Genomic DNA, 15,202 nt, shown 5'->3' on the forward strand with positions numbered 1-15,202 from the left:
TAGATAGATAGATAGATAGATAGATAGATAGATAGATAGATAGATAGATAGATAGACAGATGGATGGACAGATGGATGGATATGAATTATAGCGAGGGATAATAGATAAGAGATGTATGACAGATATAGATAGATGATAGAGAAAGAGAAAGGGGAAAAGAGACAGAAGAGAGACAGAATTTGTTCATTTATTGTAATTTAGTATATATACAATTAAACAAAAATTATTATAATTTATTATAACATAGGCTGCTCTGGCTCTGGCTCCCATTGCCTGAACTACTCTATTTTACCACCACCCCCCACCAGATTCTCCTGTACCTTTAAGGGGATTGGGGGTGGCTAAACTTTCTGCCATTCCCTACAGGTCCCAATGATGTTGTTCCTTCAATTGTAGGGGAGTGCTTCCTGCACACCAGTTCCATTTAGCCACTAAAAGTCAGATTAGCTTTTACACAAAAATATTTACTTCAAAAGATACAATCACAAATATACAAATTCGCTCTCTGACCCCGTGGGAAGCATAATCTCCACCCCCTTACACTTCCTCAAGTCCCAAGTGCTCTGCATTCTCAGGACTTCCATTCTGGGTTGACTGCTTGCACCATCCTGCATTAGCTTCTAGCTCCAAGGTGACCATGGCTCAAATTCCCCAGTCCCTTCAGGATCACTTCTGGCACCTGAAACTGAGGAAGACAGACAATATAGAACAGAAACAAATGCCCCTGGGTCCATTTCTTGGAGACAAGATAAATGCTGATTCAATTCATGGTTCACTTCATGGTGCCCGTGCTGTAGGTGAACTGTGGTCTTCACTCTCTGGACCCAGCAAGTAAGAATGGCCAGAAGATATAACAGAAGACAGAGAGTGGTGAAAAAGAGGTGCCAGCTCAGATTGGCCAGTTTCAGGGACACAGGCAGTCAAGGAAAGGAGGCATGGCAGGGGACCAAGAGGCATCCGTGGTAGACAATCTAGGCATGCCAGATACACACCAGTTACAGATACTTACAAGTACTGTGAGTCAGCCACTGGAGATACAAAAAATGTAAAAAAAGATAGTCCCTACTCTTAAGGAGCTTACATTCTAATGCTGCTTAGTCATTTTTTACTTTGTGACCCCTTTGGGGGGTTTTCTTGGCAAATATACCAGGATGGTTTGCCATTTCTGGTTCCAACTCATTTTACAGATGAGAAACTGAGAGAAACAGGATTAAGTGAGTTGTCCAGGATCACACAGCTAGTCTCTGAGGCTGGATTTGAACTCATGAAGATGATTCCGAATCCAAAGCTCTATTCACTGCATTACCTAACTTCCCTTTACATTCTAATCGGGGAAGGCAAAACATAAAGAAAAGGAGAAAGGGGGTGGGGATAGGGGAAGGGGAGGAGCAAGACCGAGATGTGTAGAGTGGCTAGGAAGTGAAGTGAGAAGGCCTGGACTCCTGGAGATAAAGAGATTCCAGCCTGGGACTCAGCAATCAATGAATGGGCCTCCAGGTATGGGTGGAGTGGCTATTTAGGGAAATAAATTAAAAAATGGTTGAAATCCTTGTAATGAAGACTTGTCTTGAAAGAAGATCTGCTCCTTAAAATACATGCATAAAATTGCTTTTTGAATCACCCTATTATACTCTTGGCAGTTACTGAAAGATAATATTTTCACAGTCATCTTCATTTCATTTCATACCCTAACCTGTCCTGACCTGCAACCTCTCCATCCTCTCATTTTCACCAGATTTCATTGACCCAAAAGTGCTCCAGTGTGAAAGCAGACTTGTTTAAAATGTCTTCCTTTTAAAAGATGGAAGAATTTCCCAAGACAAAGATTGTTATACACCAAAAGACAGTACTGAGGTAATAGGCTGTGTGATCTCCTTCCCTAGTGGGTTTTTTAATGACATTTATTCTTTTCAGTTTCTGGCTTGAAGGCTATGATCATTCAGAGTCCTTTATCAGCACTCTTTTTCTCTTACTAGAAACTAGACAAATTATATAATCTTATGTGGTGTGCGTGATTATTGTGGAGAACAGACTGCATTTCCCAGAATACCTGGGGCCCAGAGAGCAGGTGCTCAAGGGAAAGATTTCCCAGGACTCTACTTCCCATGTCACCATGTGCTTCTGGTACTGGATGATTGTGCCATGAAGGGACAGCAGTAGGAGGAATCTGGGAAAAAGAGAATCTGGTGTTATCGTGTCTGAGAGAAGAAGCAATAGAAACCTCAACTAGCAGTGTCCCATAACCCAGGACGCCCACATGTTCCTGAGATCTCATGGAGCAAGGGAAAAAAGAAGTTGAAGATAAATAAGCCACAGTAGTATAATATCAGCAGACATCATTTTAGAACAGTGACATCAATAATGTTCTATACATTTCATTCTATTTCCAGAGTGAGAGAGAGCTTTCCCCATTTCATAGGTATATACTTGAGAGAGAAAAAAAAGGTTTTTTTACCAAGATTTACAGAGGAAATCTGGGAAGTTATATTCATTTAGGAATGACTGCTGAGGTGTGCATTTCTATTTTCTTACTTTGCAATTCTGTCTTTATTAAATATTTTACAATTTCAATATATAGTTCTACCCTAGTCTGTTAATAAGATCAAATTTAGATGACCTTTAGAAGTTTCCAAGAAAATAGGCTGAGGTTTAAATCAGATGAGGAAAGTTATAATCTTTCAAAATACTACCACATTAAACCTTAATCCCTGTGAATCTAGTGTTGAGTAGAAAATGGGTCAAACTTGTGTAGCCTTGGCTCATGTCTGTGGGGCAGACTTATAAAATATGTCCTACATTCATAGTAATTCTGCACTTAGGAGGCTGGTTATGAAATGCCTTGTGTTTATATCCTGAATTAGAGAGCAAAACTCTCTAGCAATGGGCTAGGATTTAAGCTCCCAACCCTGTACCAGGAAAGATCCCTCTCTCCTCTGTGGTTTCCATTGTTCCCTCATACCACAAACAAAGGGACACCAGGCAATAAAAGCCACAAGTATTTATGAGACACAATATTAAATCTAGCAAATGTATTCTTTAACAGAATAAATTTTTTAAAACAGAATTAAATGGGAGTAAATCCATGTTGGAATAAGGCCTGGCCCTCTATTTCTCTCTTGTTTATTTCTCTCAGCCCTCCTGCTACCCTGACAAGATCTATGATAAAACATACAGTCATATACTACCAACCTTGTCCATTTGGAAGTCATCTTTCATGGAATTTCAGGTGTGGCAGACACCAGGTGCCATGATCATGTTGCTACCTTGGTACGACTACCACCTCTCCCTTCTTCCTTCTTTGTTCTCTTCTAGTCCCAAAAAACTTGGTTCATGAAACCCTACACATACACATCACCACTCTGGGATGATATCAAGCTTAAGTTTCCTTTCTTTCCAAACTGGAAAGAACTACAAATCCCAGAGATTTTTTGTGGCCATCAAACCTATTGCCAAGGATAATTACACTTGTATTTAATGAATCAAAGGCCTTGGATTTTTTTATTAGAAAATTATCCCTAAAGACTGTGAGGTTCATAACAAAAGAATATAGTACCGTGTGCCATCCCTATCAAGCACCAAATCCCTCCTCCAGGGAATATTTCATAGAGGTAAAATATGATTAAAATAACTATCACAGAATCTCAGTTGGGAAGAGAAGATATAATGAAGGGCATACTGTTACCATGCAGCAGCCTCAGTCCAGTAGCTATGGAAGGTAGGGTGAGGTGGATGCCCTGACTCTGTGGAAGGTTATTTTTTAATTTTAACACCAAGGGGTTGTACCACCTCTTTCTCCTTCTGCCCACTACATGTACAAGACTGAGGTGCAGAGGTAGAAGGGCTAGTCTGGGTTGGTCATTGCTTTATGATAGTACTGATTAGTCACAAGCCACCTGACAATTTAACACAAAAGGTCCCGCTGACTCCACCAGAAACCAGTGCATTTCTAGTTGAATGTTTTCTACATGTCCTTCCTTGAGACTTTCAGGGCCATGGAGATCTCTCAGCAGCAGCTGAAGAAAACCAGTTCTTGGGCTTGAAGGAGCTGAGACTCCTGCCTAAGGAAAAAGATTTAGACCTATAGTCAGCCCCAAAGATAATTGTAAAGGGCCACTCTTATCATTTCCTTTTCTTGGATGGCTTGGTTAGGAATCCAGTTTCCTGTTTATTCTGACCCATGAGACATTCCCTTGTCATGGACTAACTACAGATGGACTGACCCACAAAGACTCTAGGAAATCCTGGCAAAATTACGAAAAAAATTTCACAAGCAAGGAAGGCCAAGCACCAGCAATGACACTATTCACATTGGCTGAATGTGCATGTTACATTGGGATTAGCAGTAAATAATCATTAAGAAATTATTTTTGTACCAAAGTCACAAAGAATTCATCAATAAACAAGTCTTTTAAGGAACTCTGCTGCAACAACTCCTTCAATGAAGTCAGTGCTCGGAAATGATGGAATATGACTCAGTAGCAGGGAGTACATCATGACCCAAACATATAGAGTAACCCTGCTTTGGGGACCACTTCCCAGGTTTGAAAGAATACTTCATTCCCAGTCAAAAGGTCAGTTCTACTGATGACTCAGGGCCTTTTCCCTTACAATTCTTATCTATTCCAGTTTTCTGTGGAAGAAAATGGCCCATTGGATGGCAGCAGAACACAGCGATTCAGAGTGATGGAGATAAGAAGACCTGGGTTTGAATCTCATGTCAGATGCTTACTAGCTGTGTGACTCTTAGTAACTCACTGCCAACCAACTCTGGCCCTCAGTTTCCTTATCAATATACTTTCAAGGATGAACTAGATGGTCTCTGAGGCCCCTTTCCTTTCTAGCTCTATGAACCTGGATAGCTCAACTTCCCACTCTCTTTCCTGTTTACTCCAACTCACAGATATCCCCCTCTCTGAATTCAGAGCATTTATTGTTTATGTCACCCATTTGTCCCTTAAATTCATACTACTATGGGATAACTATTATTTTGCTGTTTACTTATTTAATAGTAAGAATAGCTAACACTTATTTAGCATTTATTATGTGCCAGGAACTGAGCTAAGCACTTCACAATTATGATTTTACTTGATTTTCACAACAATGCTGAGAGGTAGGTGCTAACATTATGCTCACCTTACAGCTGAAAAAGTTGAGACAAACAGAGATTAAATGATTTGGTGAGAGTCATACAGCTGGGAAGTGTACAAGACCAGATTATTGAAGCATTGGGTGTGTGTGGGTGTGTGTGTGTGTGTGTGTGTGTGTGTGTGTGTGTGTGTGTATAAAATCTCTCAGGCTAGACTAGAACCTTCCTGAGGCCAGTACCTTTTATTCCTAACTGTACTAAGCACACTTTGGGACAATAGCAGAAATTCTATAAATATTTGTTAAATGAAATAAATGAGTTGAAGATACTTTACAAATTTCTTGCAAATTCACAGGTCAGAAAACCTTACTAGATCATCATCATCAGCTTGGTACGAGATGTCTCTAAAAGAAGCAGATTTCAGAGCTGGTCCTTGGTGAAAATCGTGGTGTAAGTCAAAAGACTGAAAGAATTGACAGTTCTGTGTGAACAAACAGTGACATCCAATTAGACCAAAACCTTTACTGCTGAAAGCCTACCATGGAATTTTACAGCATGTCCATTTGTGTTCCTGTGCACAGCAAAGAGGTTAAATCAGTCAATACTTAGAGAAATTAATTCAGACTCTTCACTGGAAGGTCAAATACAGAAGCTGAAACTTAAATACTTCTGCCACATAATGATGTTGGGAAACATTGAAAGCAAAAGAAGGGGATAACAAAGGATGAGATGGACAGATAGTGTCATGGAAGTAACAAACATGAGTTTGGACAGACTTTGAGAAATAGTGGAGGATATTTAGTGATTTATTTTTCCCCAATTACATAGAAGGACAATTTTTAACATTTAGTTTTAAAATTTGAAGTTCCAAATTCTCTCCCTTCCTCCCCACTCCTATCGTAGAGAAGGCAAGCAATTTGATAGAGATTATATATGTGTAGTCATGCAAAACATATTTCCATATTAGTCAGATTGTAAAAGAAAACAAACAAAAAAAAACTCAAGAAAAAGAAAGTTTAAAAAGTATGCTTCAACCTGTATTCAGACACCATCAATTCTTTCCTGGATATGGACAGTATTTTTCATTATGAACCCTTTGGGATCTTCTTGGATGTATTTCTCAGAATAGCTAAGTTATTCACAGTTGATCATCATTCCATATTGCAGTTACTGTGTACAGTGTCTTCTGGTTCTGCTCAGTTCACTTCACATCACTTCACGTAAGTCTTTCCAGGTTTTTCCGAGAGCATTCTGCTCATCATTTCTTTTAGCATAAGAGTACTCTATCACAATTGTATACCACATCTTGTTCAGTCATTCCCCAGTTGATGGGCATCCCCTTAATTTCCAATTCTTTGCCACTAAAAAAAAGCTACTATAAATATATTTGTACCTACAGGTCCTTTTCCTTTTTTTTTATCTCTTTGGGGATATAAATCTAGTAGTGGTATTTCTAGGTCAGTTGTTGTTGGTTGTTGTTCATCTTTCTCAAAGAGGACCAATGACATTATGAGAGTGATGTCTTGACTTACAAGTGAATTGAGTTGAAGTCAGGCAGGGCTGTGCAAAGTCATCATCAGCCTCACTCTCTCCTCCAGAATCATCTGAGTCCAGTGGCAAGACATTGATCAGGACAACTGGAGATAACCCCAGATGCAGTGGGAAACCACGGCCTTTTTAAGTTAAGGTATTTTCCAGATCTCAGTTTGTCTGAGGCAATACCCATTCAGTAATTTAAAGCTAGGTCAAAGGGTATGCATGATTTTATAGCCTTTTAGGCATAGTTCCAAATTACTCTACAGAATGGTTGAATCAGTTCTCAACTCCACCAACAATTCATTAAGGTCTCAATTTTCCAACACCCCCTCCAATGTTTGTCATTTTCCTTTTCTCTCCTATTAGCCAATCTAATAGGTGTGAAGTAGTATCTCAGAATTGTTTTAATTTATATTTCTACAACCAATATTGATTTGGAGCATTTTTAATATGACTATAGACAGCTTTGATTACTTCATCTGAAAACACTGTTCATATCTTTTGATCATTTATCAATGGGAAATAGCTCTTATTTTTATAAATTTTATTCAGTTACCTATGTATTTGAGAAATGAGGCCTTTTTCAGAGAACTTAACTTCAATTTTTTTTCACAATATTCCTAACCATATTTTTCTCTATCCTATTCCCTACCCCATTTATTCTATTCTCTCTCTTTATATCTTCACCCCATTCCTACTCAAAAATATTTTGCTTCTGACTACTCCTTCCCCAATCCACCTTCCCTCCCCCCATTCTCTTATTCCCTTCTTTTTCTACTTTCTTATAGGGTAAGATAGATTTCTATACCCAGGTGAGTATGTATGTTATTCCCTCTTTGAGCCAACTCCAAAGAGAGTAAGGTTCACTTGTTCCACCCCCACTTCCCTCACCTCCCCTATCTTCAACTCCACTGTAAAAGCTTTTCCTTGACTCTTTTATGTGAAATAATTTGCCCCATTCTATTTCTACTTTTCCCTTTCTCCTAATGCATTCCTCTTTTTCATCTTTTAATTTTATTTTTAGATATTATCCCTTCATATTCAATTCACATTTTTGTTCTCTGTCTATAAACACTCTTTGTAACTACCCTAATAATTTAAAAGTTATTATGAGTTACAAGTATCATCTTCCCATGTACAAATGTAAACAGCTTATTAAATCTTATTAAGTCCTTTATGATTTCCCTTTCCTGTTTACCTTTTTATGCTTCTCTTGAGTCTTGTATTTGAAACTTTCTATTCTGCTTTTGTCTTTTCATCAAAGAGGCTTCAAAGTTCCATCCGGGTAGAACAGGCAAAATATCAATGTTTTCCTCTGAAGGATTATACTCAGTTTTGCTGGGTAGGTGATTATTGATTGCAATCCTAGTTCCTTTGCCCTCCAGAATATCATATTCCAAGCCCTCCCAATCCCTTAATGTAGAAGCTGCTAAATCTTCTGTTATCCTGACTGTGGGTCCATGATACTTGAATTGTTTCTTCCTGGTTGCTCATAATATTTTCTCCTTGACCTGGGAGCTCTGGAATTTGGCTATAATATTCCTGAGAGTTTTCATTTTGGGATCTCTTTCAGGAGGTAATCAGTGGATTCTTTCTATTTTTATTTTGCCATTAGTTCCAGAACATCAGAGCAGTTTTCCTTGATAATTTCTAGAAATGTGATTTCTAGGCTCTTTTTCTTATCATGACTTTCAGGTAGCCCAATAATTTTTTCATTATCTCTTGGAGATCTATTTTCTAAGCCAGTTGTTTTTCCAGTGAGATATTTCACATTGTCTTCTTTTTTTCATTCTTTTGGTTGTGCTTTATTATTTCTTTACAGAAGGAGAAATTTGTCATTAATACTCCTGGCACAAGACCATCCAGCCTGGTATGTTGATTGTAGCTGTTTAGACCAATATGAGCTATAATGCTAAAGACAGTACAAAAAAGTTCTCCTAAAAACCTGTTTCATTCCTTCCCACAAATACACACAGCATCCATGGGAGGAGCAAGTTTAAACTTAGATCATAATAGTAGTGAAATACATGTGTATCTTTGCCAAGAAAACCTCAAATGAGGTCACAACAAGTCAGACACCATTGAAACTACTGAAAAACAGCAGAGAGGGCTGAGGACATGGGGCACAGGCAAGAACAGTAGACCCAGGGGGGACAGGCATTACAGGAAGAAGGAGATCCTAGGGAGTCAAGTCTTAGACACTGAATACTTTAGGGAGGGCTACCAAAAGGAGAAGGGGACAATGACCCATATCAAAGCATCACTTACAGCATTATTTGCCCTGGGACTAAACATCATTAATAACTCCAATTCCTTCTTGACTTATTACCTAAGTCAAACTAAGCTAAATCCTGGGAGTGCTTGCACTGGTCTAGCCAGTGTGCCAGGTATGGAATCTGGGGGAGATAGGGCATTTGCCATTCATTTCTTTCTTTTGGACTGAATCTGTCAGCCTGTGGGACCTCCCACAGATAAATAGCCTATGGCATGTTCCACCAGTCAGGCTGGCAATTATTTTTCAATCTTTTCTCCAAATTATGACAGTATTGGGTTGTCAAAACTGCTATCCTTAGAGAAAGTATCAGGACCCTTTTGAAAGTAAATTCCAATAAAATCTTTGACCTTCACCATTCTGTTAAATAGGAAAATGCTATGGGGCAGCTATGTGGTGCAGTGGATAGTGTGCTGAACCTGGAGTCACAAGGACCTGAGTTCAAATATGACCTCAGGTGCTTACTAGCTGTGAGACTCTGGGCAAGTCACTTAACCCTATTTGTCTCCCCCAAAGGTGGGGGGGGGGAGATTATAGAAGGGGCAGAAAATTTTCAAGTCAAAGCCTGGGTTCAGGTCCTATTTCTACAGCAATAACAATATTCCCTTGAGTACTTTAGGGCAATTTGAGTAACAGTCAGTCAACAAAGCTTTATTAATGGCCTTCTATTTGCCAGGTCCTGTGCTAAGTACTGAAGATGCAGATAAAACCAAGACAGTCCCTGCTCTTAAGAAGCTGACAGTCTAATGGAGCCAGCAACATGCAAATTCCATTAAAGTCAGCTGGGCGGCAAAATGCATAGAGTTCTAGGCCTGGAGTCTTGAAGACCTAAGTTCAAATCTGGTTTCAGACACTTACTAGACATATGACCCTGGACAAGTCACTTAACTTCTCTGCTTTAGTATCCCCAACTCTAAAATGGGCATAATAGTAGTGCCTATTTCACAGGGTTGTTGTAAAGATGAAATAATATTTGTTAAGCATTTAACACAGCACCTGGCACATAGTAGTTGCTATATAAATGCTCATTCCCTTCCCCTTTCCCTTTGTGTAAATGAGATATCTATAGGGTAAGTCAGAGCTAATCATTAGAAAGTACTTTTACCATCCCTATTTAATGGAAGAGGAAACTGAGTCTCAAAAAAGCGAAATGACATCTTTGGTCATGATTGTCTATAATAAGGATCTGAACCCAGCTCCCCCTGACTCTGGGTTATGTCCCAGGACATTAGCTCTTCACTTCAACACTCAGACAAACAATACATTAATTACCTCCAGTGATGAAAGTCTCTGCATCAGAAATTGAGCATGGGAAGATGAAAAATAACACTGCCATTAATTTATAGACTTAGAACCAAAGGAGACCCTTGAGGGTCATCAAGTTCAACCTCCACATTTTGCAGGGTGGAAACTGAGTCCTCATGAGATGGAATTACTTGGCCAAGGTCATATAACAAGTATCTGTGGCAGGATTTGAACCCAGATCTTCCTGATGTAACATCTAGTACCCTAACCACTGTACAACACTGTCTCTTCTTACCTTGAAGATGCATATGGTTTTATAAAGAGAATCAATGCATGCACAAGTAAATATAAAATAAGACGTAGACATAAATAAATATTCTATAAAGAGACATCATAGAAAGGGCACTGGAATCAAAAGGCAAAATAGGATAGGCTCCTGGAAGAGCTAGGTGTTATGAGATCGATTGAATGTATGAGCATTTATAAAGTGCTTACTGTGTACAACGTGCTCTGCTAAGGGATGGGATACAAATAGTAAAGCAAGACAGCCCTTGCTTTTGTGGAGCTCACATTCTGATGAGGGAGAAGCACCTATAAAGGGACACAGATGTACATCAGATGGAGAGGTCTCATGATCCTTCTTCTGTCACAGCAAACCACAGGATAATGCCTCTTCTTTAACTTGAGGAGGAAGAGTTACCACCAAGATACTAGCTTTCTGATCTTGGACAAGTCAACGAACATCTCCAAGCATCAGTTTTCTCCTATGGAAAGCAACCATAAAGATTACTTACTTTTACAAAGTCATTGTGAGAATCAAATAATTATAATAACAGTGATCATAAATAGCTAACATTTTTATGTGCCAGATTATGTTATGACAATTTCCATTTTACATTTGTGGAAATTGAGGCAAACAGAGGTTAAGTGACTTGCTCAGGGTTACACAGCTAGTGTATGAGGCCAGATTTGAACTCAAGTCTCCCTGATTCCAGGCCCAACACTCTGTATATTGGACCACCTAGGTGCCCCTAAGCACTTTTTAAACTGAAACACTATAAATTCAAGAAGGTTGGGGGGGAGGGATTTAGAAAGTTCCAACTTAACAATAGCTACAGTACAATGCTAATTAATGTCCATAAGGATGACCCAGAAACATTTGAAGATCCTGAAGGGCCTTTTGAAACTGCCTCCACTTCCCTCCCCTCCCCCATCGCCACCCACAAAGATTCAATTATTGTGGTGGCAGTTTTAGTATTAGAAATTTTTATTCTTTTTATTTGGGTGCAAATCTGTGACTTTCTACATACAGGGAATTCCTAGGGAGGAAATTCCATTTAATCTTGCAAATCAAATCCTCTGTTATAACTTCATATCTCAGAGAACTGTCTAAAGCATGAAGAAGCAAAGTGTGACCCACAGTCCCACAGCCAGTATGTGCCAGGCTTAGGAAGACCTGAGTTTGAATCTTATGTTAGATACTTACTAGTTGTGTGACCCTTGGCAAATCATCAACCCACTCTGGGCCTCAGTTTCCTTATCAGTACAATTTTGGGAATGAACTCAGACAGTTTCTGAGGTCCCTGCCCACTCTAGCCATTTGAGCCTCTGATAGCAGAGGCTATCTCTCTCCAAGACAGAGATATCCCCCTCTGAATTCAGAGTATTCATTGTCTGTTACCTATTTGTCCCTAAAATTCATACTATCCTGGGACAGCTATTACTTTTCTATTTGTTTACATAACAACAAAAACAACAATAATTATAGCTCACATTTATGTAACAATACTAAGTGCTTTAGAATTATTACCTTATTTGATCTGCACAACAACACTGGGAGGTAGGAGCTGTTATTATCCTCATTTGACAGATGAGCAAACTGAGACTGACAGAGATTTTTTTTAAGAGTCGCACAACTAGTTAGTGTCTGATTCCCAGACCAGTCTTATTTCCACTATACTACACTGACTTTGGGCAGCTAGGTAGTACAATGGATAGAGTGCTGGACCTAAAATCAGGAACACTTGTCTTCATGAGTTCAAATCTGATCTCAAACACTTAGTAGCTGTGTGAGCCTGGGCAAGTCATTTAGCTCTGTTTGCCTTAGTTCTTCATCTACAAAATGAACTGGAGAAGGAAATGGCAAACCACTCCAGTATCTCTGCCAAGAAAACCCTAAACAAGGAGTTGGAAATGACTGAACAATGACATGCTGACTTTATACTTTATTTTTTCTAATTGGGGGGGGGGGATTGGGGGGGGAGGGACTAAAGGTATATACTTTTTGAAGGAGAAATTTCACTTCTAGACATGTATACCCCAAGGAGATCAATAATAAAAAGAAAGGTCTCATATACACTAACGTATTTATGGTAACAGAGAATTGGAAACAAATAGATGCCTGTTGATGGAACAATCATTAAATTAAGTTGTGGCACATGAATGTAATAGGATGTGATTAATATAGGGAATCGTGAGAAGACATAGGAACTGATGCAAAATGAAGCCTCCAGAAGCAGAAAGAAAGGATCCACAATGACTACAATAATGTGAACGGTAAGAACAGCCTCAAAACTGGGCAGAAGAAAGTCAATGATCCAATCCCTGAAAAGAGCCAAGAGTCAGTCTGGAAGTGTGGAGAGGAGAAAGAAGTCCATTCCAGAAATGGAGGACAGCTTGTGCCGTCTATCGAGGGAACTGCAGTTAAGACAGTATGCCTGACACACACAATAGTTGTTGCCACTTATTAATTGGCTGTAGGAAAACAACTCCAAGACCCTCTCCCATCCCTTATTACTACTGAACAAGAGCTTGGCCTGGGAGTCTAGTAGCAAGCCCAGAAGAGTAAGAGGATCAAAAGAAAACTGTTGGCTAATTTGTCCCTAATGACCTAAAATATACTTTTGTTGGGCTTTGCCCAGCTCTCCTACCCCAAAGCAACTGAGGAGGGGCTGTGAACAACTCTTTAGCATATAGAGCAACCCATTTCTAAGACCGTATGCATTTTCTGGGAAGGAAGAAGCATTTGTGCAAAATATATAAGTTCTAGTTAAGATCACTAAAGTAAAAAAACAAAAAGAAAAACAAAAAATTTAATGACATATTGAGGCCCTCTCAGGGCCTAATTGGTATGAAGTGCTAAACTATCATTTCAGGGGCTCTGATGTTCTTGCACCACACAATCATTTCCAGCTGAGCGGACATCAGATTCCCCCCGCCTCCCCCGGGTAGTCTCCATCTCTTGTACCCCGCTTGAAATTAGGAAACTGCACCTGCATCTGGATCTCCTTAAACAGCGCCTATGCCGCTCAGCAAAGCACTAATAAACGTCAGCAGGGGAGGGGCTGATAATATAGGCTTCTCTCACTTCGTGGACAAACCCTATTATCTACAGGGTGGGAACCAGAAGCCTGGCATTAACCAACATTATTATAAGCCCAGCATGGCCCATCACTTTAAACAGAAATGCCTTTGGAAGAGATGGTGCCCTGACCTGATCTTTGCAAGGAGAGCTGCAGCAGGGTCACAGTCACCATGGGCATTCCAGACCAATGTGACTATACCTCCATAATGCAGGCAATCACCACTGTCTCTCTCTGGGTCATAGAAGTGGAAATGATGTCACAAATCCTACCCTTTGGGATCATTTTGGGTGGGGGGCGGAAGAAAGGAAAGAAGGAAGGAAGGGGGAGAGGGAGGGGGGGATTCTATTAATTGACTGATTTTGTTTAAAAAAGGTCTTTGGCTAAAAAATAAAATAAAGTCTTAGGAGAGTAGTGTAGTCCCATATTCCTGGGAACTTGAAAGGGTATCCTGTGGAAGAAGGATCCTCTTGTCCTACTTGGCCCCAGAGGGGCCATACTGGGAAAGGTTGGAGGTTATAGGTAAGTAGATTTAGACTTGATATTTTTTTACAAAGCTTCCTAATGATGACACCTATCCCAAAGTGAATGGGCTGTTCTAGAGATAATGCATATCCCCTTATTAAATTTATTCTAGAAAGATGGATAGCCCCATTATAAGCTATTTGTTAGAAGAGATCTTTTAAAAGTTTGAGTAGGACTAAATGACCTCAGCTTCCTTCCATTTCTGAGACTCAATGATTTTAAATGAAGTGGAGATTGCTTGTAAATGTGATGTTTCCTAAAGTTTCTCTGTCTTGAAATCTGCAAGAAATGAATCTCGAAATACCCTGGCCCCTGACCCACACCCTCCAAGAGACAATCTTTACACAGCAGTGGCTTTGATACCCCTAGCTCACTTTCTTCACCCAAGGATAATTGCTACCAGAGTTCTCAAAATCTCTGTAAAATATCATATTTCCTTACAAGCTTCTATATGTACAGGTCATAGAATTCTTCTGGGCTCCTACTAATTCAAGGCAAATCCTGCCCCATTAGTTGGTCCTTCAAGAACATGACTTTAGATGAAACAAGCCTTGATGGGAAGTTACATGCTTCCATGTCATAAATGGAAGGCACGTTGCTTGGAACCCAAATTCACACTATGAAAACTTACATTCATTATTTACAAAGTCCCAAGACTAAAGCAGGATTGGGCTGGGAGGAGGCTGCTTAGATCACTAATAGTGCAAGCAGGCCCAGATTACCAAAATTCTGCTTTGGTTGGGGCTGTCTGGATGATGCTACAAACTCCATTGCAATTTTGGTCAAGTTTTCAAGTGTCCTGATCCTGAGGCGTTTTTCTAATGCTGCTGTGGAAGGGAAGAAGGAAGGGAGGGAGGGAATAAGCATGCATTTAACACTTACTATGTTTCAGGCTCTGTGCAAAGCCCTGGGGAGACAAATATAAGCAAAAACAAAGGCAGTCCCTGACCTCAAGGAGCTTACATTCTAATGGAGGAAGTCAGCACAGGGAAGGGGGCTGATGAGTGATTAGGAAGAAGGAAGGTAAAGGGGAATAGTTTTGACATCCACAAAATCAAGAACAGAGCCAGAGAGAGAATGAAGGCCAGCTTGCCTGGGCATTACCACAAAATGAAGGCACCAAGAAAAAATCCCTAATGGAAGAAAGGAGAGAGGTGTCTCATGGAACAATATTT

The 15,202-nt window shown here is 39.8% G+C and overlaps 1 long non-coding RNA gene across 1 annotated transcript in view; it reads right to left on the reverse strand.

Moving 5' to 3' along the window:
* Positions 1-10,205: 10,205 nt before the first annotated feature.
* Positions 10,206-15,202, reverse strand: part of LOC138167307 (uncharacterized) — a 14,119-nt gene continuing 9,122 nt past the window's right edge. Inside the window, exon 3 of the long non-coding RNA XR_011169861.1 lies at positions 10,206-10,904. This is a non-coding gene — a long non-coding RNA (uncharacterized lncRNA). The remainder of the gene's footprint in view (positions 10,905-15,202) is intronic.

The sequence above is a fragment of the Petaurus breviceps genome, unplaced genomic scaffold, assembly GCF_028583685.1.
Source record: "Petaurus breviceps papuanus isolate PSGF00001 unplaced genomic scaffold, PetGlider_PUasm1.0 229, whole genome shotgun sequence".
Lineage (NCBI taxonomy): Eukaryota > Metazoa > Chordata > Mammalia > Diprotodontia > Petauridae > Petaurus > Petaurus breviceps.